The 23536-nt window shown below is 41.3% G+C and overlaps 2 protein-coding genes and 1 non-coding gene across 11 annotated transcripts in view; 2 read left to right on the top strand and 1 right to left on the bottom strand.

The window, feature by feature from the left end:
• CCNY (cyclin Y) overlaps positions 1-23536 on the bottom strand; it is a 331884-nt gene that overhangs the window by 265450 nt on the left and 42898 nt on the right. The gene's annotated exons all lie outside the window — the stretch shown is intronic.
• Positions 1-23536, top strand: part of LOC117093088 (translation initiation factor IF-2-like) — a 119594-nt gene that overhangs the window by 25511 nt on the left and 70547 nt on the right. For 2 of the 9 annotated variants that reach the window (XR_004442704.1, XM_033230309.1), the window contains exon 3: positions 4129-4314. The exons of 5 other annotated variants lie outside the window; for them this stretch is intronic. The gene's annotated coding sequence lies outside the window, so the exon portion shown is untranslated. Of the gene's footprint in view, positions 1-4128; positions 4315-4375; positions 5074-15162; positions 15216-23536 lie in introns of those variants that run through there. 2 more of the 9 variants (XM_033231967.1, XR_004442524.1) reach the window with 2 other exon arrangements.
• On the top strand, positions 1272-1345 carry TRNAV-AAC. The gene has a single exon. It is a non-coding gene; the product is annotated as a tRNA-Val (tRNA).

Here is a 23536-nt window from a genome sequence, read left to right on the forward strand (position 1 = left end):
GAGGTATTAGCTAATCATAGTAGTGTGTATGTATAATTTAAAACTATACATATATTAAGACAGTGCTCAAAAAGCGATCACACTACAAAGGCTAAGCAATCAAAAAAGCTTGGAGAAGACATACAAATGACCAACAGTTGTACGAAAAATGCTCAGCGTCACTCATCATCAGGGAAATGCAAAGCAAAACCACACCTCAGTTACAATCACTATTGACAAAAAGACCAAAAATAACAAATCCTGGTGAGGATACAGGAAAAGGAGATATACACTGTTGGTGAGAATGTGAATTAATACAGCCATGGAAAACTATATGAAGTTTCCTCAAAAAATTACAAATCAGAACTACCTTTGATCTAGCAAGCACACTGCTAGATATATATCCAAAAGAAATAAGCATATCAAAGAGGTACCTGCACTCGTATGTTTATTGGAGCATGATTCACAACAGCCAAAATATCAACCCCAGTGCCGTATCAGCTAATGAATGGATAAAGAAAATGTGGTACATATACATGATGGACTACTATTCAGCCATAAAAAAGGATGAAATCTTGTCATTTGTAGCAACATGGATGGACCTGGAGGACATTATGTGAATTGAAATAAGCCAGGTACAGAAAGACAAATACCACGAGATCTCTCTAATATATGGGAAACTTAAACAGTTCATCTCATGGAGGTAGAGAAAAGAATGGTGGTTCCTGGCCGGGTACGGGGTCTCACACTTGTAATCCCAGCACTTCGGGAGGCCGAGGCAGGCGGATCACAAGGTCAGGAGATCGAGACCATCCTGGCTAACACGGTGAAACCCCATCTCTACTAAAAAATAGAAAAAATTAGCCGGGTGTGGTGGCGGGTGCCTGTAGTCCCAGCTATTCGGGAGGCTGAGGCAGGAGAACGGCGTGAACCCGGGAGGCAGAGCTTGCAGTGAGCGGAGATTTTGCCACTGCACTCCAGCCTGGCGACAGAACGAGACCCTGTCTCCAAAAAAAAAAAAAAAAAAGTGTTTCCCAGCTTCTGGGAAAGGTAGAGGAAAGGGGAGATGAGGAGAGGTTAATAGGTATAAAAATACAGTTAGAATAAGTTCTAGCGTTTGCTAGTACAGTAGGATGACTGTAGTTAATAGTGGTTTATTGTATATTTCAAAATAGCTAGAAGATTTGAAATGTGCCTAACACAAAGAAATGATAAGTGTTTGAGGGGATGGATATCCTAATATTCTGATTTAATCGTTACACATTATATGCATCTATGTAAATATCACGTATGGCCTGTTAGCTCGGTTGGTTAGAGCATGGTACTAACAACACTAAGGTCACGAGTTCAATCCCCGTACAGGCCATGGGATGAGACATTTGGGGCTTCATTTACCCGAATTCAAAGAGCTTTTAATTCAAGTGGTCTGAATCACCCCTGCACTGAATCCAAAATTCAGGCGCTCTCTTATTGGCCAGGCACTGTGGTTCATGCCTGTAATTTCAGCACTTTGGGAGGCCAAGGCAGACAGGTCACCTGAGGTCAGGAATTTGAGACCAGCCTGGGCAACATGGTGAAACCCTGTCTCTACTAAAATACAAAAATTAGCTGGTAGAGATCACACCATTACACTCCAGCCTGGGCGACAGAGTGAAACTCTGTCTCTAAATAAATAAATAAATAACACATGTACTCCAGAAATATGTATAACTGTCATGTATCAATAAAAAATTAGTTTTTAACAAAGACTTGGAGGTTGAGCACAGTGACTCATGCCTGCAATCTCATCACTTTGGAAGGCTAAGACAGGAGAATCGCTTGAGCTGAGGAGTTTGAGACCAGCCTAAGCAACGTAGTGAGACCTCATCTCTACAGAAAATTCAAAAATTAGCTGGGCATGGTGGTGTGTGCCTGCAGTCCCAGCTACTTGGGAGAGTGAGGCAGAAGTATCTTGAGCCCAGGAGTTTGAGGCTACAGAGAGCTTTGATGGTGCCATTGCACTTCAGCCTGGGTGACACCAAGATTCTGTCTCTATGAAAAAAAACAAAAACCCACTGCTCTTCCTCTCCATCTGTTATCCCCAAGCCTCCCAGGTAGATTCTCCATCACCCAGAGGCAGGTGGGGAATTCCTCCACCCTCACAGTCCACTGAGTCCGAGTCTGCTTCCTCATAGGACCTGAGTGGTTGCTGACCTATCTCTTGTGGAGGGCTATGTTCTTCCTTGAGACACTGTTTCTGTTTTCCTGATTTTCCTATAAGCATCCAAACCAATCGCTCTTCTTCCCTTTGTGGCCACTTTTCCTTTGGCCATGAACCACTGCCTTGGAGATGTAGCCTTTCCCTCTGTATGGCTAATTCTCAAATCTTTGTCTCCAAGTTTGGCCTCCCCCATATACCCCAGTCTTCGTCTGTCCAAATGTTTACAGGATTCCCACACATTCCCCTAAGTTTAATGTGTATAAAACAGCACCTCCTTTCCCACCCACCTTCCCTGTTTTCTTGGCCTGGTTGAAGATCACTATTTTCAGGACTGCTGAGGCAAGGACTCTGAGATCACTCTCACCCTCCCTCTCTCACTGACCATCGTCATCCAAGCTGTCACAGACACCTGTCAATATTGCCTTCAAGGGGTCCCCTAGACTTCACAGTTTCCTTTTTGTTATTTTTGCCCCGACTCTGAGCCCTCACCAGGTCACATCTGCATGGCTGCTACTTCCTTTTGCCTGGCTGCCTTTTCTCAAGCTGAAATGAGCTCTCCTCTGCCAGTAGCCCATTAGTCTCACATTATGTATGTCACTCAGGCTCCCCAACAGATGCCCTGTTCCCACTAGAATATTGACTTCATTGGGTCCCTACCCTCCACACCTCTTCCAGTCTCCCTGTCTGTCCAGACTCTCATACCTCACACACTCCTTTTCCTTCCTCCCCATGGGCTCGCTCTGTCACACAGGCTGGAGTGCAGTGACACGATCATAGCTCACTGCAGCCTCAAACTGTCAGGCTCAAATGATCCTCCCGCCTCAGCCTCCCAAGTAGCCAGGACTACAGGTGCATGTCACCATGCCCAGCTATTTTTTAATTTTCAGTTGAGATGGAGTCTCACTGTGTTCCTCAAGCTGGTCTTGAACTCCTGGGGTTAGGTGATTCTCCCACCTTGACCTCCCAAAGTGCTGGGATCACTGGCATGCATGAGCCACTGTGCCCAGCCTCCCACCTCCTCCTCTTTTGTGTGCTCTGCCATCAGGCAATCTTTGATCCTGCTCCATTCTAAGCTCTGCCATGTGTTAGTGCTTTGATCTTAGACAAGCTAACAGCTCCAAAACCTCAATTTCTTTGTCCATAAAAGTTTTACTACCTTGGCCGGGCACAATGGCTCATGCCTGTAATTCCAGCACTTTGGGAGGCCAAGGCGGGTGGATCACTTGAGGTCAGGAGTTCCAGACCAGCCTGCCCAACATAGTGAAACTCTGTCTCTACTAAAATACAAAAATTAGCTGGACGTGGTGGTGGCCACCTGCAATCCCAGCTAGTCAGGAGGCTGAGGCAGGAGAATCACTTGAACCCGGGAGGCGGAGGTTGCAGTAAGCCAAGATCACACCATTGCACTCCAGCCTGGGCAGCAGAGCGAGACTCCATCTCAAAAAAAAAAAAATTACCTTATTCCAGATTCGTTGAAAGGATTGAAAGGATGAAATGGCATCTTGCATGGAAGGTTATTTAGCCCAGTACCTAGCACAAAGATCTTAATTGTGCCTCCTTTTAGGATTAGCAAAATGTGATTGGCAAAATCAATGTCATATGGCAAACACTCAGTTGGGTGAGTGAGTCACAGGAATAGGTGCTTAATGTTTGTTGGCTTAACAACTTGCAAGCTCTAACATAATCTCCGTCCTCTGCTAACATTATCTGACCGCTCAGATGCTGAAACATTTCATTCTTCTTTAAACTCCATGTCGTTTATGCACATGAGCCGCCACACCTGGACTAACTCTTTTTTGTAATTCTTTCACATGTGTTGTTCCCTCTGTCTAACTAGTTTTCAAGTTCCTTGAGGACAAGGATCGTGATATTATTATAGCTGACATTTCTTGAATGTGGACTGTGAGCCAGCATTTTAAATTTATAAACTCGCTTAACCTGTACCACAGCCTGATGAGGGAGCTTGCCGTCGTCATCCCTGAGTTATGAATCAGGAAGCAGAGGCCCAGGTTGCCAGCGTGTTACCCGAGGGCACAAGGCTAGTGAGCAGCAGCACTGAGGCACTGCAGCCCAGCCCAGCAGCGAGGTGTGTTGCCGTGTACTGCTTCCTAGGGTGCGGGACTGCACACACTCAGGTGAGTAGTAGAAAACTTACTCACTGATTCCCTGACTGATGGAAATGCTTATCTTTTGCAGCTACACGTGCTTTTCTAGCAGATGCCTGGGCTCCTGGACATACTGCTCTAAGGCTATTTAAGACAGCACTCCTGCCATCCTCCTGGCCCCCTAAGATAAAACTTTCTTTAAAGAGCATCCTAAATAGAACCAGATTTACACACAAAAGCCAGGATGACTCCTAGCAGATGTTTTGCTACCTGAAGGTTGTTATGTCATGTAGAAAATGAAAGAGGAAAGAAAGAAAAGGAAAAGAAGGGGAAGTAGGGGGAGAGGGCATGTGGGAGAAGGGGTGAGAACAGTGAACAGACTGGGGAGTACCAGAGAGACCACCTCTTCCCAAACAGCTTCTGCCATGATGCTTGCTTCACACTAAATAACCCACAACCTTCATTCATGTGTGGGTTTGCCCTTGTGCCTTCTTGGTCCCCCAAGCATGGACAGAGTTCTGCTCAGAGAAGCTGGAATGGACCAAAAGCCAGGGAAGGAGCTGGTGGAAACCCAGGCAGGCCTCCCTCACGTGGCATGATCCTAGGAGATGGAAATATTGTACAAAGAAGCAGGATGCCTGGCACCAACTTCCATGCTGTACTGAATGACAAATCCAAGATAGTTGGCCAGGCACGGTAGCTCACACCTGTAATCCCAGCACTTTGGGAGGCCAAGGCAGGTGGATCACTTGAGGTCAGGAGTTTGAGACCAACCTGGCCAACATGGTGAAACCCTGTCTCTACTAAATATAAAAAATTAGCCAAGTGTGGTGGCGTGTGCCTGTAATCCCAGCTACTCGGGAGGCTGAGGCAGGAGAATCACTTGAACCTGAGAGGTGGAGGCTGCAGTGAGCCGAGATTGCACCACTGCACTCCAGGCTGGGCGACAGAGTGAGACTCTGTCTCAAAAAAGAAAAAAAAGAAAAAAAAAGGCATATGAAAGATGAATTTTAAGTACAAAATTACACAGGATGTGTTACTATACTGGAAACTAACTTCGGAAAATAGGAGTAGATTTCCTGCACCTTTTATCAACTCCTTCTATGATAGAAATGAAACCCACTCTAATGATCCCAAGCCTATCTGTGAAGTCTTATAAGGGGCCAGACTGGCAGCACCATCCACAGGGACATTACCTCTAAGGATCATATATCAAGAGCCAGATCCCAATCAGGAAATTTCTTCCACCATTGTCAGTATAAAGGGCACTCAGCAAGCATCTTTTCCAAATGGACATCTACCCAGAAGTATCCACATATCCCAATAATCAATACTCAGAAACAAGAAGATATTAGAACTGTTCTTTCTTTCTTGCAGGGGCAAAAATAGGGAGGATTAGGAAGATAAAGCCATGGCATTGAATCATAAGTAGCACAAACCTTACTTAACTGGGTAAACAGCAGCTCTGACACAATTATATGCCCCCAGATGCTGCTGTGACATTGCTAGGTTACAGTGAACACAGTATCAGCTGATGCCATTGAAATAAACGTGCAGATTTCCAAAACCAAAGTGTTTGCATGTAATATATATTTCATGTTCCTGTCCCCTCAAGCCTGTGTTGAAGCTGATTTCATGTAACATCCTCTAGACTTTAAGGAACATCACTCCGCATTTCAAAGAGTAACAGCATGTATTTTTACAATTTACTCCTTAGCAGGGGAGAATTACAGCATTAACTGTAGGAAATTTTTCTCTTGTACAATAAACCAAAAGCTTTGTAAACATAAAATGACAATTTTCATTAGAAAGCACGTTTACTTTTGGTATTGCCAGTTACATAAAGGATAAATGTCTTCGGGCAAAAGGACACCTGGCCATAACCTTTTCCTGACAAGTCGGGCTCCAGTTTTCTCCAAGCAATGTCAGGTTTTATATTTTTCCAAAAGAAACAAACGGAAATGCCTCATGAATTGTTCATGACACTTGTATATTAGGCTCCTAAATACTGTGTAACACAGCAACAGTGATGAGAGTCACTACTCTTAGACCACACTTGAATTAGTGTCTCTTCCATCCACCCACTTTTTTTGGCTCTTCTTCCTCTGATCTCCCCTGTCTTGAGGCTCAGCACTCCCCCTAACACCCTAGTGGTTCTCAACCTGGGCAATTTTGCCCCCAGGAGACATTTTTGGTTGTTGCAACTAGGAGATGCCACTGGCATCTAGTGGGTACAGGGCAGGGATTCTGCTAAACATCCTACAAGGCACAGGACAGCCTCCCAAAACAAAAATGATCTAGCTCCACATGCCAATAGTACTGTGGCTGAGAAAACCTGCAATATGCTAACAAAACCACTTTTAAAAGAATATTGTGGCACTATTCACAATAGCAAAGACTTGGAACCAACCCAAATGTCCATCAATGATAGACTGGATTAAGAAAATGTGGCACATATACACCATGGAATACTGTGCAGCCGTAGAAAAGGATGAGTTCATGTCCTTTGTAGGGACATGGATGAAGCTGGAAACTATTATTCTGAGCAAACTATCGCAAGGACCAAACACTGCATGTTCTCACTCATAGGTGGGAATTGAACAATGAGGTCGCTTGGACACAGGAAGGGGAACATCACACACCGGGGCATGTCATGGGGTGGGGGGAGGGGGGAGGGATAGCATTAGGAGATATACCTAATGTAAATGACGAGTTAATGAGTGCAGCACACCAACATGGCACATGTATACATATGTAACAAACCTGCAGGTTGTGCACATGTACCCTAGAACTTAAAGTATAATAATTTTTAAAAAAAGAAGAAAAAAGCCTTTTCAAGAATTTACAATGGCTCTTATTAGATTATAAATTGTGACTTCCTCAGCCTTACTTTCAACACCTTTCCCAATCCATTTCTAACCTGTCACTTGAACTGAGCAAACGTAGGCTGAGCTACCCCATGTGCAGGAGCTGCGAAGTTACTAAAAGAGGAAGAGGGGTCGGTGCTTTCCAGAAGCCCATCCACGGGTGCAGGAGACAAACGAGCATGTGGCTAGCACCCAGTAGGTGTCAGGAATGGTCTTTCCTTTCTTCCTAATTAGCTCTAATTCCAGGCTGACTATGATGGGTGGGTAAAGAGTGGTGGAACCTAGTCTCTTCCCCACATCATAATCTGTGCTCTTGTTTGTCTTTTAATCTATTAGGAAAATTTGAAAGACTAGGTTTTTTCTATTTGGCATGTATCTACCTTTCTTTCCTTCCTTGCTTCCTTGCTTCCTTCCTTCCTTCCTTCCTTTTTTCCTTCTTCCCTTCCTTCCTTCCCTCCCTCTTTTTTTTTTTTTTTTTTTTTTGAGACAGAGTTTCACTGTTGTCGCCCAGGCTGGAGTGCAATGGCGTGATCTTGGCTCACCGCAACCTCCGCCTCCCAGGTTCAAGGGATTCTCCTGCCTCAGCCTCCCGAGTAGCTGGGATTACAGGCATGTACCACCACGTCCAGCTAATTTTGTGTTTTTAATAGAGATGGGGTTTCTCCATGTTGGTCAGGCTGGTCTCGAACTCCTGACCTCAGGTGATACGCCCACCTCAGCCTCCCAAAGTGCTGGGATTACAGGCATGAGTCACCGCGCCTGGCCTTCTTTCCTCTTTCTTTTTAAGAAACAGGGCGTTTTGCCTGTAATCCTAGCACTTTGGTAGGCCAAGGCGGGAGGATCACCTGAGGTCAGGAGTTCGAGACCAACCTGATCAACATGGAGAAACCCCGTCTCTACTAAAAATACAAAATTAGCCAGGCGTCGTGGCGCATGCCTGTAATCCCAGCTACTCAGGAGGCTGAGGCAGGAGAATTGCTTGAATCCGGGACGTAGAGGTTGCAGTAAGCTGAGGTTGTGCCATTGCACTCCAACCTGGGCAACAAAAGTGAAACTCGGTCTCAAAAAAAAAGAAACAAGGTCTTACTCTGTCACCCATGCTGGAGTACGGTGGTGCAGTCATGGATCACAGCAGCCTGAAATCCCTGGGCTCAAGTGATCCTCCTGCCTCAGCTTCCTAAGTAGCTGGGACTACTGGTTTGTGCCACCACACCCAGGTAATTATTTTTATTTTTATTTTTGTAGAGACAGGGTCTCACTATGTTTCCCAAGCTGGTCTCGAATTCCTGACCTCAAGCAATCCTCCTACCTCGGCTTCTCAAAGTTCTGGGATTACATGCATGAGCCTCCTTACCTTTATAATTTCTAACAAATATTGTTTTAGTTACACTGAATAAGCATGCCGTACTTACAAGAAGCTTTTATGCTAGCATGTCTCAAAATGTTTTAGCAATTTTCTACTCAGCCTTATCTGTTCATGATCTCTCTGCTCTTGCTACTAATTGAAAAATTAATATTGTTCTCAGTGGCTATGATGTAGATTGTTCAGCCACAGATTTTTCATCCTGAGATGTCCTTGGGTGCCTGCTAGTTGTTTTTCTTAGGTTAGCTGTTTTGTTCTTCATTTTAAAATATTAACATGTCAGGCCGGGCGCAGTGGCTCATGCCTGTAATCCCGGCACTTGAGAGGCTGAGGCGCATGGATCACCTGAGATCAGGAGTTTGAAACCAACATGGAGAAACCCTGTCTCTACTAAAAATACAAAAATTAGCCGGGCATGGTGGTGCATGCCTGCCAATCCTAGCTACTCGGGAGGCTGAGACCAGAGAATCACTTGGACACGGGAGACAGGAGGTTGCAGTGAGCCAAGATCGTGCCATTGTGCTCCAGCCTGGGTGACAGAGCAAGTCTCTGTCTCAAAAAAAAAAAAGATTAACATGTCAAAGTATCAACCTGCTGTTTTGATAGAAAAATAGCAATGAGCAATGAGGACGGGCGCGGTGGCTCACGTCAGTAATCCCAGCACTCTGGGAGGCTGAGGCAGGTGGGTCATGAGGTCAGGAGATCGAGACCATCCTGGCCAAATTGGTGAAACCCCATCTCTACTAAAAACACAAAAATTAGCCAGGTGTGGTGGCATGTGCCTGTAGTCCCAGCTATTCAGGAGGCTGAGGCGGAGAATCGCTTGAACCTAGGAGGTGGAGGTTGCAGTGAGCCGAGATCACGCCATTGCACTCCAGCCTGGGCAATAAGAGCAAAACTCCGTCTCAAAAATAAATAAATAAAATAAAATAAAAATAACAATGAAGGCTGGGTGGGGTGGCTCACGCCTGTAATCCTAGCATTTTGGGAGGCCAAGGCAGGCAGATCGCTTGAGCCCAGGAGTTTGAAACCAGCCTGGGCAACATATTGAGACCCTGCCTACAAAAAATACAAAAATTAGCGAGGCATGGTGGCCTGCACCTGTAGACCTGTTGTCCCAGCTACTCAGGAGGCTGAGGCAGGAGGATCACTTGAGCCCACGGAGATCAAGGCTGCAGTGAGCCGTGATCGTGCCACTGCTCTCCAGGCCTGGGTGACAGAGTGAGACCATGTCTCAAAACAAAACAAAACAAAAGACAGCGATGAAAACAGGCTTCCAATAAAAAAATAAGAAAAGACTGCTAATTTGTCAGGCTCAAATATCCCATGTGTTTAGGGAGTAAGAGAAATACCATGCATAAAAGCTCTGTGCAGCCAAGAACATCTGCAAAATGATTATCACTTTGCCCATGGACCACATAGAAGTGAAGTGACTTCATTTTACCTTCACTTTCCTGGGTAGGATATAAGCAATTCTATTATGAAACATTTCCAGGAAAGTCTTCACACTGTCTCTCAGACAACCCTTTCTAGTGTTAATGGAAAGGGTTAGAAACACATTTCAACCCATATTCAAAACTGGGCCTTCCGTCATGTCTACACACATTGGCCACATATCTGTTAAACAAGGAATATTATACTTGTATTCAGGCAAAAATTACTCTGAAAGCATATATGTTGTAGTTAAGATCTCAGCCCTGATGCCAGATTATCTGAATTTGAATCCTTGTGTGATCTCTCTAAAGCATCTTTTCGCCTATTTAAATGGGTATGATAGTCGGGCATGGGGCTCACACCTATAATCCCAGCACTTTAAGAGGCTGAGGTGGGCGGATCACTTGAGGTCAGGAGTTTGAGACCAGCCTGGCCAACATGGTGAAACCTTGTCTCTACTAAAAATACAAAAAAAAAATTAGCCAGGCATGGTGGTGGCTGCCTGTAGTCCCAGCTACTCGGGAGGCTGAGGCAGGAGAATCACTCGAACCTGGGAGGCAGAGGTTGCAGTGAGTTGAGATCGCGCCACTGCACTCCAGCCCGGGCGACAAGAGCAAAACTCCATCTCAATAATAATAATAATAATAATGGAATAAATATTAGAATACTAGCTTGAATAAATAATGGAGCTTACATTAGAAGTCTGAACAAACAGCATATTTACTTTGAAAATGTTCTAAGCAGTATGTCTGCAAGCACATGTAACCCACTGAGTAAAGCAGTTGTTAAGCAGAAAATAAACATAGATTTTTAATGAACCATATGGCAATGATAAATAAAAAAATAAATTGTACAAGCGAATGCAAAAATAAAGGTCTAAGAAAAACAAATATGAGAGAAGACTACTGCTTCTGGTCATGAAGCAGTAACTGGTACTGGACTTGCCCTACTGCAATAAACAACAGGACACTAGATAAGATATATGAAACAATTGTTTCAGACACTGAACAACAGACAAAGCAGAACTGTAACCCCCAAGAGAAATGAAACAAGGCAAGACCCATGCTCACCCCAGCTTTCTTTCTGGAGCTGCTTTGCAGATTGTGATACAGGAGGGTAACTCAGGCAGGGCGTGGCAGCCTTGCTGCCTTGATGAGACAGAGCAGAAGTAGGGACGGGGGGAGGGCAACTGGAATTTCTAGGGCAGGGTACCACAGATGAGTAAGCTAGACAGAGCAAGAGCTAGAAATCCGCATGGGAGCCCTCTTGCATCTTTGGCTTATGCACAACGTAAAACTCGGTGAGGCCAAGCAAAGAGCATCCACTAAGAAACTAAGAGGAGCAGTCCCCAGAGATATGAGAGGTGTTCAGGTTCTGAACAGACAAAGCCTAAAGACCTTGAAAGTATATGGTTCTGAAAACTTACGTGATCGTAGGAGTGGCATCATATTATTTGAAGGTACACTGATAAGCTGAAGATGTATTCCATAAACCTATAGCAACCATTGTTTTTTAAAAAGAGGAGTGTTATTCGCCAATGGAGAAGATAAAATGAAATATTGAAAAATACTCAACTAATCCAAAAAGGCAGGAAAAGAAGAAAAAAATAAAAATGTATGGTATAAATAGAAAACAAATAGTAAGGCAGTACAGTTAAACCTAACCATATCAGCAATTATACTAAATAAATATGAATTAAACATTCCAATTATAAATCAGAGATTATCCAATTGGGTAATAAAGTAAGATCTGACTCTCTGGTGTCTACAAGAAATCCACTTTATACAGACACAAGAATGTTAAAAGTAAAAGGATGGAAAAGAGTAAACATGAGACATAAGAAAGGTGGATTGACTGTATTCATTTCTGGCAAAACACACTTTAGGACAAGAAATATTACCAGACATAAGGAGGGACATTTCACAATGATAAACTATCAAGTCACTAAGAAAAAATAACATTCCTAAATGTGAATGCACCCAGTTGTAGAACTTCAAAAGACCTGAAGCAAAAACTGACAGAATTTGAAAGGGAAAAAAGACAAATCCATAATTTAAGTTCCATACTTCACCACCTTCTCTTCATAATTGATAGAAATAGCAGACAGAAAATTGGTATGAATACAGAACACTTGAACAGTGCTATCAACTAACTGGATCCAATTAACTTTTACAGAACACTCCACCCTGCAATGGCAGACTAAACAGTGTTTTCATTGCAGATTCATTCATCATATGCTGGGCCATGAAAACTAGTCTCAATAAATCGAGCAGGATTGAAATCACATACTGGGCTTCTCCAACAAAATGCAATTTAATTAGAAATCAGTAACTGAAACTGGAACTCTTCTACATTGCTGGTAAGAATGTGAAATGTTACAATCACTTTGAAAACAGTTGTCATTTTTTTTAAAACATGAAGTCAAACATGTAAACAATTGCACTTCTTGGTATTTACCCAAGAAGAATGAAAACATATGTTCATTACAAAACATATACATAAATGATTTTAATCATCTTTATAATTTTCATAAACTGGAAACAACCAATCCAAATATTCATCAATAGATAACTAGATAAACTAACTACAGTTAAAACAAACAAACAGAAAAGCCAATGAGGACAGGTACAATGGCTCATGCCTGTAGTCTCAGCACTTTGAGAGACTGAAGTGGAGGACCCCATGAAGCCAGGAATTTGAGACCAACCTGAGCAACATAGTGAAACCCTGTCTCCGCAAAAAAATTAAATTAAAAAAATTAACCAGACATGGTGGCACTCACCTGTAGTCCTAGCTACTCAAGCGGCTGAGGCAAAGAAGATTGCCTGAGCCCAGGAGTTTGAGGCTGCAGTGAGCCATGATAGTGCCACTGTACTCCAGCCTGAGCAACAGAGCAAGACCCTGTCTGTTTTTTTTTTAAAAAAAAGAGTGGAATAATACTCAACAATAAAAATGAGCAAACTACTAACACGTACAACATTGACAAATCCCTGAAACATGCTGAGAGACCAGACATAAAGAGTATATTGTTATGATTACATTTATAGAAAATTCTAGAAAATGTAAAACTAATCAATAGTGACACAAAGCAAATCAGTCATTCCCTGGTGCCAAGAGTTGGGTTGGGATTGTTGCAAGGGGACATGAAGGAACTTTGGGGGATGATGGAAATGTTCTGTATCTTGAATATGGTGAGATTATATTTGTGAAAACTCATTGAAAGGTGCACCTAAAATGGGTGTGCTTATTTTATGTTAACTACACTTCAACAGATTTCTGTTCCATTGGTCTATGTGTCTGTTTTTGTACCAGTGCCATGCTGTTTTGTTTACTGTAGCCCTGTAGTATAGTTTGAAGTTGAGTAATATGATGCCTCCAGCTTTGTTCTTTTTGCTTAGAATTGCCTTGGCTATTCAGACTCTTTTTTTTTTTTTTTAATAAGAATTTGTTGTTGTTGTTGAGACAGGGTCTCACTCTATCGCGCAGGCTGGAGCTGCAAGCTCCACCTCCTGGGTTCACACCATTCTCCTACCTCAGCCTCCGGAGTAGCTGGGACTACAGGTGCCTGCCACCACGCCCAGCTGATTTTTTTGTATTTTTTTTAGTAGAGACAGGGTTTCACTGTGTTAGCCAGGATGGTCTCCATCTCCTGACCTCGTGATCCACCCGTCTTGGCCTCCCAAAGTGCTGGGACTACAGGCGTGAGCCACCACGCCGAGCCCATAAGAATTTTTAAATAGTTTTTTCTAGTTCCATGAAGAATGTCATTGGTAGTTTGATAGGAGTAGTGTTAAATATGTAAGTTGCTTTGGGCAGTATGGTCATTTTAATGATACTGATTCTTCCTATCCACAAGCATGGAATATTTTTTCCATTTGTTTGAGTCATCTCTGATTTCCTTAAGCAGTGTTTTGTAATTCTTCTTGTAGGATCTTTTACCTTGCTGGTTAGCTTCTTAGGTATTGTATTCTTTTTGTGGCAGTTGTGAATGGGATTGCATTCCTGATTTGGCACTCAGCTTAGATGTTGTTGGTGTTTAGGAATGCTATTGATCTTTGTGTGTTAATTTTGTATCCTGAACTTTACTGAAGTTCTCAGATAAGGAGTTTTAGGGCAGAGACTATGGGATTTTCTAGATATAGAGTCATATCATCTGCAAACAGAGATAGTTTGACTTCTTCTCTTCCTATTTGGATGCCTTTTATTTCTTCCTTCTGCCTCATTGCTCTGGCCAGGACTTCCAGTACTATAATGAATAGGAGTGGTTCCTTGTCTTGTGCCGGTTTTCAAGGGGAATGCTTCCAGCTTTTATCCATTCAGTATGATGTTGTTATGGGTTTGTCATAGATAGCTCTTATTATTTTGAAGTATATTCCTTCAATGCCTTGTTTCTTATTGAGAGTTTTTAACATGAAGGGATGTTGAATTTTATCAAAAGCCTTTCTCCATATCTTGAGATAATTATGCTTTTTTTATGTGTTTATATGATGAATCACATTTATTGATTTGCATGTGTTGAACCAATCTTTTTTTTTAATTTGTATATATTTTTTCTTTTTTTTTTTATTTTTGTGTTGAACCACCCTTGCATCCCAGGGGTAAAGTCTACTTGATCATGGTGGATTCACTTTTTGATGTACTACTGGATTCAATTTGCCAGTGTTTTGTTAAGGATTTTTGCATCCATGTTCATCAAGGATATTGATCTGAAGATTTTTTTGTTGTTGTGTCTTTGCCAGGTTTTGGTATCAGGATGACTCTGGCCTCATAAAATGAGTTGGAGAGGAGACTGTCCACAATTTTTGGAATAGTTTCAGTAGGAATGCTACCAGCTCTTCTTTATACATCTGGTAGAATTCAGCTGTGAATCCATCTGGTCCTGGGTTTTTCTTGGTTGGTAGGCTTTTTATTACTGCTTCAGTTTCAGAACTCATTATTAGTCTATTCAGGGATGCAATTTCTTCCTAGTTCTATCTTGGGAGGTGGTATGTGTCCAGGAATTTATCCATTTCTTCTAGATTTTCTAGTTTGTGTGCATAGGGTTTTTGTATTTCTCTGTAGATGGTGGTAATTTCATCTTTCTCATTTCTAATTGTGTATATTTGGTTCTTCTCTCTTTTTTCTTTTTTTCTTTTTTTTTTTCTGACAGAGTCTCACCCTGTGGCCCAGGCTGAAGTGCTGTGATGCGATCTTGGCTCACTGCAACCCCCGCCTCCCAGATTCAAGCAATTCTTCTGCTTCAGCCTCTCAAGTAACTGGGATTACAGGTATGTGCCACCATACTCCACTAATTTTTGTATTTTTTAGTCAACATGGGGTTTCTCCGTTTTGGCCAGGCTGGTCTCAAACTCCTGGCCACAAGTGATCCACTTGCCTCGGCCTCCCAAAGTCCTGAAATTACAGGCATGAGCCTCCCAGACTCTTTTTTCTTTATTAGTCTAGCTAGTGGTTTATCTTACTAACTTTTCCAAAGAAACAGTTCCTGGATTCATTGATCTTTTGTATGGTTTTTTGCTTCTCAGTTTCCTTCAGTTCAGCTCTGATTTGGGTTATTTCTGGTCTTCTGCTAGATTTGGGTTTGGCTTGCTGTTGCTTGTCTAGTTCCTCTAGTTGTGATATTAAGTTGTTAATTTGAGATCTAACTTTTTGATGTGGACGTTTAGTGCTATTAAGATAAACTTCCCTCAACACTGCCTTAGCTATGTCCCTGGAGAGTCTGGTATGCTGTATCTTTGTTCTCATTAGTTTCAAATAATTTCTTGATATCTGCCTTAATTTCATTACCCAAAAGTCATTCAGGAGAAGAACAACCAAATGTCTATCAACAGAGGAATGGATAAACAAAATGTAGTTTGTATATATAGTGGAATATTATTCAGCCTTAAAAAGAAATGGAGTTTTAACATGTAATATGATGTGGATGAACTTTGAAAAGATTAAGCTAAGTGACATAAGCCAGACACAAAAGGACAAATATTGTATGAGTACAATATTTGTACTTTGAAAAGATTAAGAGAACTTTGAAAAGATTAAGCTAAGTGAAATAAGCCAGACACAAAAGGACAAGTATTGTATGAATATTCATAGAGACATAAAGTAGAATAGAGGTTATCAGGGGCTGGGAGTAGGGTAAAATGGTGATTTGTTGATTAATGGGTATAGAGTTTCTGTTTGTGATGATGAGGCCAGGGGCGGTGGCTGAAGCCTGTAATCCCAGCACTTTGGGAGGCAGAGGCGGGCAGATCATCTGAGGTCCGGAGTTTGAGACCTGCCTGACCAACATGGAGAAACCCTGTCTCTACTAAAAAGTACAAAATTAGCCAGGCGTGGTGGCACATGCCTATAATCCCAGCTACTCAGGAGGCTGAGGCAGGAGAATCCCTTGAACCCGGGAGACAGAGGTTGCGGTGAGCCAAGATCATACCATTGCACTCCAGCTTGGGCAACAAGAGCGAAACTCCATCTCAAAAAAACAAACAAAAAGAAAGAGTGTTATAAGGGATAACTTATTTACGAATATCTGTATGCCAACAAATTCGATAACTTTTATTTATTTATTTATTTTAGAGACAGGGTATCACTCTGTTGCCCAGGCTGGAGTGCAGTGGTGCAGTCTCGGCTCACTGCAGCCTCCACCTTCAAGGCTCAAGCAATCCATCTGCCTCAGCCTCCGAAGTAACTGGGACTACAGGTGTGAGCCATCACACCTGGCTAAAAGTTAAATAACTTAGATGAGATAGACAGATGCCTAAAAAGCCACAACTACTGAAACTGGCTCAAGAAGAAAGGGACAATTTAAATAAATCTATAACAAAGAGATTGAATTAATCATCAGAAAACTACCACGATGAAAATTCCAGGCCCAGGTAACTTGACTTTTGAATTCTAGCAAACACTTAAATAGTAATTAATACCAATTCTTCACCAACTCTTCGAAAAAATAAAAGGGTATAAAACACTTTCCAAATTATTCTATTATGCCAGTAGTACCCTCATGCTAAATCCCAACAGTATCCCTAGAAAGCATCTATCGAGTATAGATGTGAACATCCTGAACAAAATACTAGAAAAGTGAAACCAGCAACATATAAAAAGATTTATGCCTCATGACCAAGTGGGATTTATCCTAGAAATGCAAAGGTGGTTTAACATCTGAATATCAGTTAATGTAATACATGATACCAATAGAATGAAGGACAAAAAACACAAGATTATCTCAATAGCTGTAGAAAAAAAGCATTTGATGAAATGTAACAATCTTTCATAATAAAAACATTCAATAAACTAGAAACAGAAGGGAACTTTCTCAACCTGATAAATGACATTTATGAAAAACCCACTGTTAGCATTACACTTAATGGTAAAAGACTAAATATTTTCACTCTCAGATCAGGAATAAGGCAAAGATATCTGCTCTCATCACTTCTATTCAGTATTATACTAGAGGTTCTAGCCAGGATAATTTTAAGAAGTAAAAACATCCAGATTGGGAAGGAAGAAGTAAAATTATTTCTATTAGTAAATGCAATGATCTTGTATCTAGAAAAATCCTAAGGAGCTTAATAAAAAAAGAAGAAAAAAAAAGCCTTAGAACTGAGATATGAGTTCTGAAAAGTTTCAGGATAAAAGATCAACATACAAATATCAATTGTGCCAGATGCAGTGGCTCATGCCTGTAATCCAAACAGTTTGGGAGGCTGAGGCGGGCAGATCATTTGAGGTCAGGAGTTCAAGACCAGCCTGACCAACATGGTGAAAGCCTGTCTCTACTAAAATACAAAAAGTAGCTGAGTGTGGTGGTGTGTGCCTGTAATCTCAGCTACTCGGGAGGCTGAGGCAGGAGAATCGCTTGAACCCAAGAGGCGGAGGTTGCAGTGAGCTGAGATCATGCCACTGTACTCCAGCCTGGGTGACGGAGTGAGACTCTGTCTCAAAAAAAAAAAAAAAAATCAATTGTATGTCTATATATTTTTAGTGATCACTCTGAAAATGAAACGTAGAAAACAATTCCATTTATAATAGCTCAAGAAAAAATGATACTAAGGAATAAATTTAACAAAAACAGTGCAAAACTTATAGTTTGAAAATTATAAAACATTGTTGAAAAAAATTAAAGATGGTCTAAGTAAATGTGAAATAATATCACATGTCCACAGACTGGAAGGTTTAATATTGTTTCGATGGCAGTACTCCCAAGCTGACCTACAGATTCAATGCATTCATTACCAAAATTCCAGCTAACTTCTTTGCAGAAACTGATAACCTGATCCTAAAATTCATCTAGAAATTCAAGGGATCTAGAATTAGCTAAAACGATCTGGAAAAACAAGAACAAAACTGACAGACTCACTCTTCCCAATTTCAAAACTATCTAGAAAGCTAAGTAATCAAGACAGTATGGTTTTGGCATAATGAACCTTACTGTCCTGAGAGTTCAGAAATAAACTTTCACATTTATGATTACTTGATTTTTGACAAGGGTGTCAAGACAACTCAATGGGGGAAAGAATAGTTTTCTCCACAAATGGTGCTGGGACAACTGATATTCATATGCACAAAAATGAAGTTGGATTTTCTACTTCACTCCATATACAAAATTTAAACCCAAATAGATTAAGGACGTATGGGTAAGAGCTAAAACTATAAAACTCTTAGAGGATAACAGGCCGGGTGCAATGGCTCACACCTGTAATGTCAGCACTTTGGGAGGCCGAGGAGGGTGGATCACCTGAGGTCAGGAGTTCGAGACCAGCCTGGCTAGCATGGTGAAACCCAGTCTTTAATAAAAATACAAAAATTAGCTGGGCATGGTGGCAGGTGCCTGTAATCCCAGCTACTTGGGAGGCTGAGGCAGGAGCATTGCTTGAACCCAGGAGGTTGCAGTGAGCTGAGATCGCACCATCACACTCCAGCCTGGGGGACAAGAGCAAGACTTCGTCTCTGAAAAAAAAAAAAAAACACTCTTAGAGGATAATATTAGGCAGTGGTTTCTTAGATATGACACTGAAAGCATAGGCAATGAAAGAAAAAAAGATAAACTGGACACCATAAAAATTCAAAACTATTGGTGGGCCATGGTGGCTCACGCCTATAATCCCAACACTTTGGGAGGCCAAGGAGGGTGGATCACCTGGGAAGGCCAAGGAGGGTGGATCACCTGAGGTCAGGAGTTTGAGACCAGCCTGGCCAACATGGTGAAACCCCATCTCTACTAATAATACAAAAGTTAGCCAGGCACGGTGGTGAACGCCTGTAATACCAGCTACTCGGGAGGCTGAAGCAGGAGAATTGCTTGAACCCAGGAGGCAGAAGTTGCAGTGAGCCAAGATCATGCCACTGCACTCCAGCCTGGGCGACAAGAGTGAAATTCCATCTTCAAAACATAAAAATAAAAAAAATTAAAAATTAAAAACTATTGTTGTCCAAAAGATGCCATCAAAAAAAATTAAAAACAACCCACAAAATGGGGAGAAAAATAATTTCTTGGGTGAGGGGCTTGTATATAGAATATATAAAGAACTCTTATAACTCAATAATAAAAAGACAAACCATGGAAGTAAAAATGGGCAAACATTTTGAATTTCTCCAAAAAAGGTGCCTAAATGGCCAATAAACCATGAAAAGATACAATACCATTAGCTATCAGAGAGATGGAAACCAAATCCACAATGAGATGGCACTTCACGCCCACTAGAATTGCCGCAGTCCAAAAGATAAGATGGCAAATATGTGAAGAAATTGGAACCCCACTATGCTACTGGTGGGAATGTAACATGTTGTAACCTCTTTGGAAAGCAGTTTGGTAATTTCTCAAAAGGTTAAATATAGGATTATATGGCCCAGCAATTATATTCCTAGATATATGCCCAAGAGAAATAAAACCTTAGTCCACACAAAAAGTCATACACAAGCCAGGTGCTGTGGCTCATACCTGTAATCCCACCACATTGGGAGGCCAAGGCCAGTGGATCACGAGGTCAGGAGTTCAAGACCAGCCTGGCCAACATGATGAAACCCCATGTCTACTAAAAATACAGAAATTAGCTGGGCATGATACTCAGGAGGCTGAGGCAGGAAAATTGCTTGAACCGGGACCCGGGAGGCAGAGGTAGCAGTAAGTGAGATCATGCCACTGCACTCCAGCCTGGGTTACAGAACCAGATTCTGTCTCAAAAAAAAAAAAAAAAAAAAAAGTCGTACACAAATGCTGTAGCAGCATTACTCATAAGAGCAAAAATGTGGACATAACACAAACAACTGACAGAGGATTAAGTGAATAAAATGTGTTCTATTGATACAATGGAATATTTTTTGATAATAAAAAGAAATAATGTACAGTAATGCTACAATATGGATGTACCTTGAAAACATTATGCTAAGTGAGAGAAGCTGGCTTTAAAAGACCTCATATTAGGCCAGGCACGACTCACGCCTGTAATCCCAGCACAATGAGAGGCCAAGGCGGGTGGATCACCTAGGGTCAGGAGTTTGAGACCAGCCTGGCCAACATGGTGAAACCCCATCTCTACTAAAAATACAAAAAATTAGCTGGGCGTGGTGGCGGGTGCTTGTCATCCCAGCTACTCAGGAGGCTGAGGCAGGAGAATCACTTGAACCCAAGAGACAGAGGTTGCAGTGAGCCGAGATTGCCCCATTGCACTCCAGCCTGGACGATATGAGCAAAACTCCATCTTAAAAAAAAAGAAAAAAACCTCACATTACATGATTCCATTTAAAGGAAATGTGTAGAATTATCAAATCTATAGAGATAGAAAGTAGATAATTGTGTGCCCAGGGCTGGAAAGGTTAGGGGTAAATGGGAGTGACTAGTAATGAGTAGGGAGTTTTCTTTTCAAGTGTTGGATTTGTTTTTTTGCTTTTGTTTTTGTTTTATGTTTTGGTTTTTTGTTGTTGTTGTTGTTGTTTTTCCATATAGACAGGGTCTCGCTATGTTTCCCATGCTGGTCTCGAACTCCTGACCTCAAGCAATCCTCCCACCTTGGCCTTGGAAAGTACTGGGATTACAGATGTGAGCCACTGCACCTGGCTAAAGTGTGTTAATGTTATAAAATTGTATGTGATGATGGTGGGACAACTCTGAAAACATATTAAAAACTATTGAATTGTATACTTCAAATGAGTGAATTGTATAGTATGTAAGTTTTATCTCAATTGTCTTTTTGAAAAAATTATAAAAACCAATAAAAAATCAACAAAATTTAGCACATTAGCAGGTAAAATAGAAAAATATATAGTTCTCTCAATAGATGCAAAAAAAAAAAACACTCTTTTATGATTTTTTTTTTTTTAAGACAGAGTCTCGTTCTGTCGCCCAGGCTAGAGTGCAGTGGCACAATCTCGGCTTACTGCAGCCTCTGCCTCCTGGGCTCAAGTGAGTCCATGCCTCAACCTCCCAAGTAGCTGGGATTACAGGCACACACCACCATGCCCAGCTATTTTTTTTTTTTTTTGAGATGGAGTCTTGCTGTGTTGCCCTGGCTAGAGTGCAGTGGCACAATCTCGGCTCACTGCAACCTCTGCCTCCTGGGCTCAAGTGAGTCCATGCCTCAACCTGCCAAGTAGCTGGGATTACAGGCGCACATCACCATGCCCAGGTAATTTTTTTTTTTTTTGAGACGGAGTCTTGCTGTGTTGCCCAGGCTGGAGTGCAGTGGTGCAATCTCTGCTCACTGCAACCTCCGCCTCCCGGGTTCAAGAGATTCTCCTGCCTCAGCCTCCCAAGTAGCTGGGATTACAAGTGCATGCCACCATACCAGGCTAATTTTTTGTATTTTTAGTAGAGAGCAGGGTTTCACTTTGTTAGCCAAGATGGTCTTGATCTCCTGACCTCGTGATCCGCCTGCCTCGGCCTCCCAAAGTGCTGGGATTACAGGCATGAGCCACCATACCCAGCTGATTTTTTTAAAACAACATTCATAATCAACAAATAATTGAAGGAACGTTTTTGTTGTTGTTGTTGTTGTTGTTGTTGTTTTGAAACAGAGTCTCACTCTACCACCCAGACTGGAGTGCAGTGGGGCTATTTCAGCTCACTGCAAAACAACCTCCACCTCCCGGGTTCAAGCAATTCTCCTGCCTCAGAGCCCCAAGTAGCTGGAACTACAGGCACCTGCCACCACACCCGGCTAATGTTTGTATTTTTAGTAGAGTCTGGATCTCACCATGTTGGCCAGGCTAGTCTCAAACTCATGACCTCAGGTGATCCGCCTGCCTCGGCCTCCCCAAGTGCAGGAATTACAGGTCTCAGCCACCGCTCCCAGCCAATTTTTTAAAAGCAACATTCATAGTCAACAAATAATTGAAGGGAACTTTTGGGACCTGATAAAAGGTATCTACCAAAAACAAATTTAAATAAAACATACTTAATGGTAAAGCACCAAATGTTTTTACTCTAAGATTGGGAACAAAGCAAGAATGTTCACCTTCCCACTTTTCTTCCTTTTTCTGGAGGGCCTAGATGATGCAATAAAGTAAGAAGAAGAAAAAGAAAGGCTTACTGGTTGGAAAGAAATAACTAAAACAGTCTTTATTTATAGGTCATGACTACATGTGTGGAAAATCCTAAAAAATGTACTTTGCTAATCGATGAGTAATATTAACAGAATCATATGATAGTCAATATACAAAAACCAACTATATTTTTTATACTAGCAGCAAATAATTAGAAAATAAATATTAATATCATTTATAATGATATACAAAATAAAATTTTTAACAAATTTAAATGTATGTGCAAGATCTTTACACTAAAACTCTAAAATATTGAAATTTTTAAAAACCTCAGTAAATGGAGAGATATCTATGTTCATGAACTAGAAGACATAATATCAACATAAAGATTCAGTACAATCACTATTACAGTCTCAGAAGGATTTTCGAAATGGAAAATCTGATTCTAAAATGTATATGGAATATCAAAGGATCTAAAATGACCAAAATAATTCTGAAGAAGAATGAACTTGGAGGTTTTACACTGCCTGATTTTAAGACTTACTATAAAGCTACAGTAGTCAAGGCAGTGAGGAAAAACTCAAAATATGTTCATACATTGATGGATATTGATTTGGCCAATTGATTTCCAATAGAGATTAAAGGTAAAACTGAATGGAGAGAAGATATTCCTTCTAACAAATGATTGTGGCACAACTGGGCATCCTTATGGGGAAAAAAAATGAACCTTGACCCTTAATGTCACTACACACACAAAACTGAATTCAAAATGGATTGTATGCCTTAAATGTAAGAGCTGAAAGTAGAAAATACTAGGAGAAAATCTTTACAACCTTAGGATAGGCAAACATTTCTTAGGGCACAAAAGCACAAACCATTAAAAATGATAATAAATTGACTTTATGGGACCTTAAAACTTCTCCCCATCTAAAGATAGCAAGCCACAGACTGTAGAAAAAAATACATATATAATATATATGACAAATTATTCATTTCTAGAATAGACAGAAAAAATTTGATAACTCAATAATAAGACAAATAACCCAATTACCCAATAATGCAAATAAACACAACCCAATAAGACACACTGACCATTACAGAAAAGATTTGAAGATTT

This window comes from Trachypithecus francoisi, unplaced genomic scaffold, assembly GCF_009764315.1.
Source record: "Trachypithecus francoisi isolate TF-2019V2 unplaced genomic scaffold, Tfra_2.0 Contig00025, whole genome shotgun sequence".
NCBI classification, from domain to species: domain Eukaryota; kingdom Metazoa; phylum Chordata; class Mammalia; order Primates; family Cercopithecidae; genus Trachypithecus; species Trachypithecus francoisi.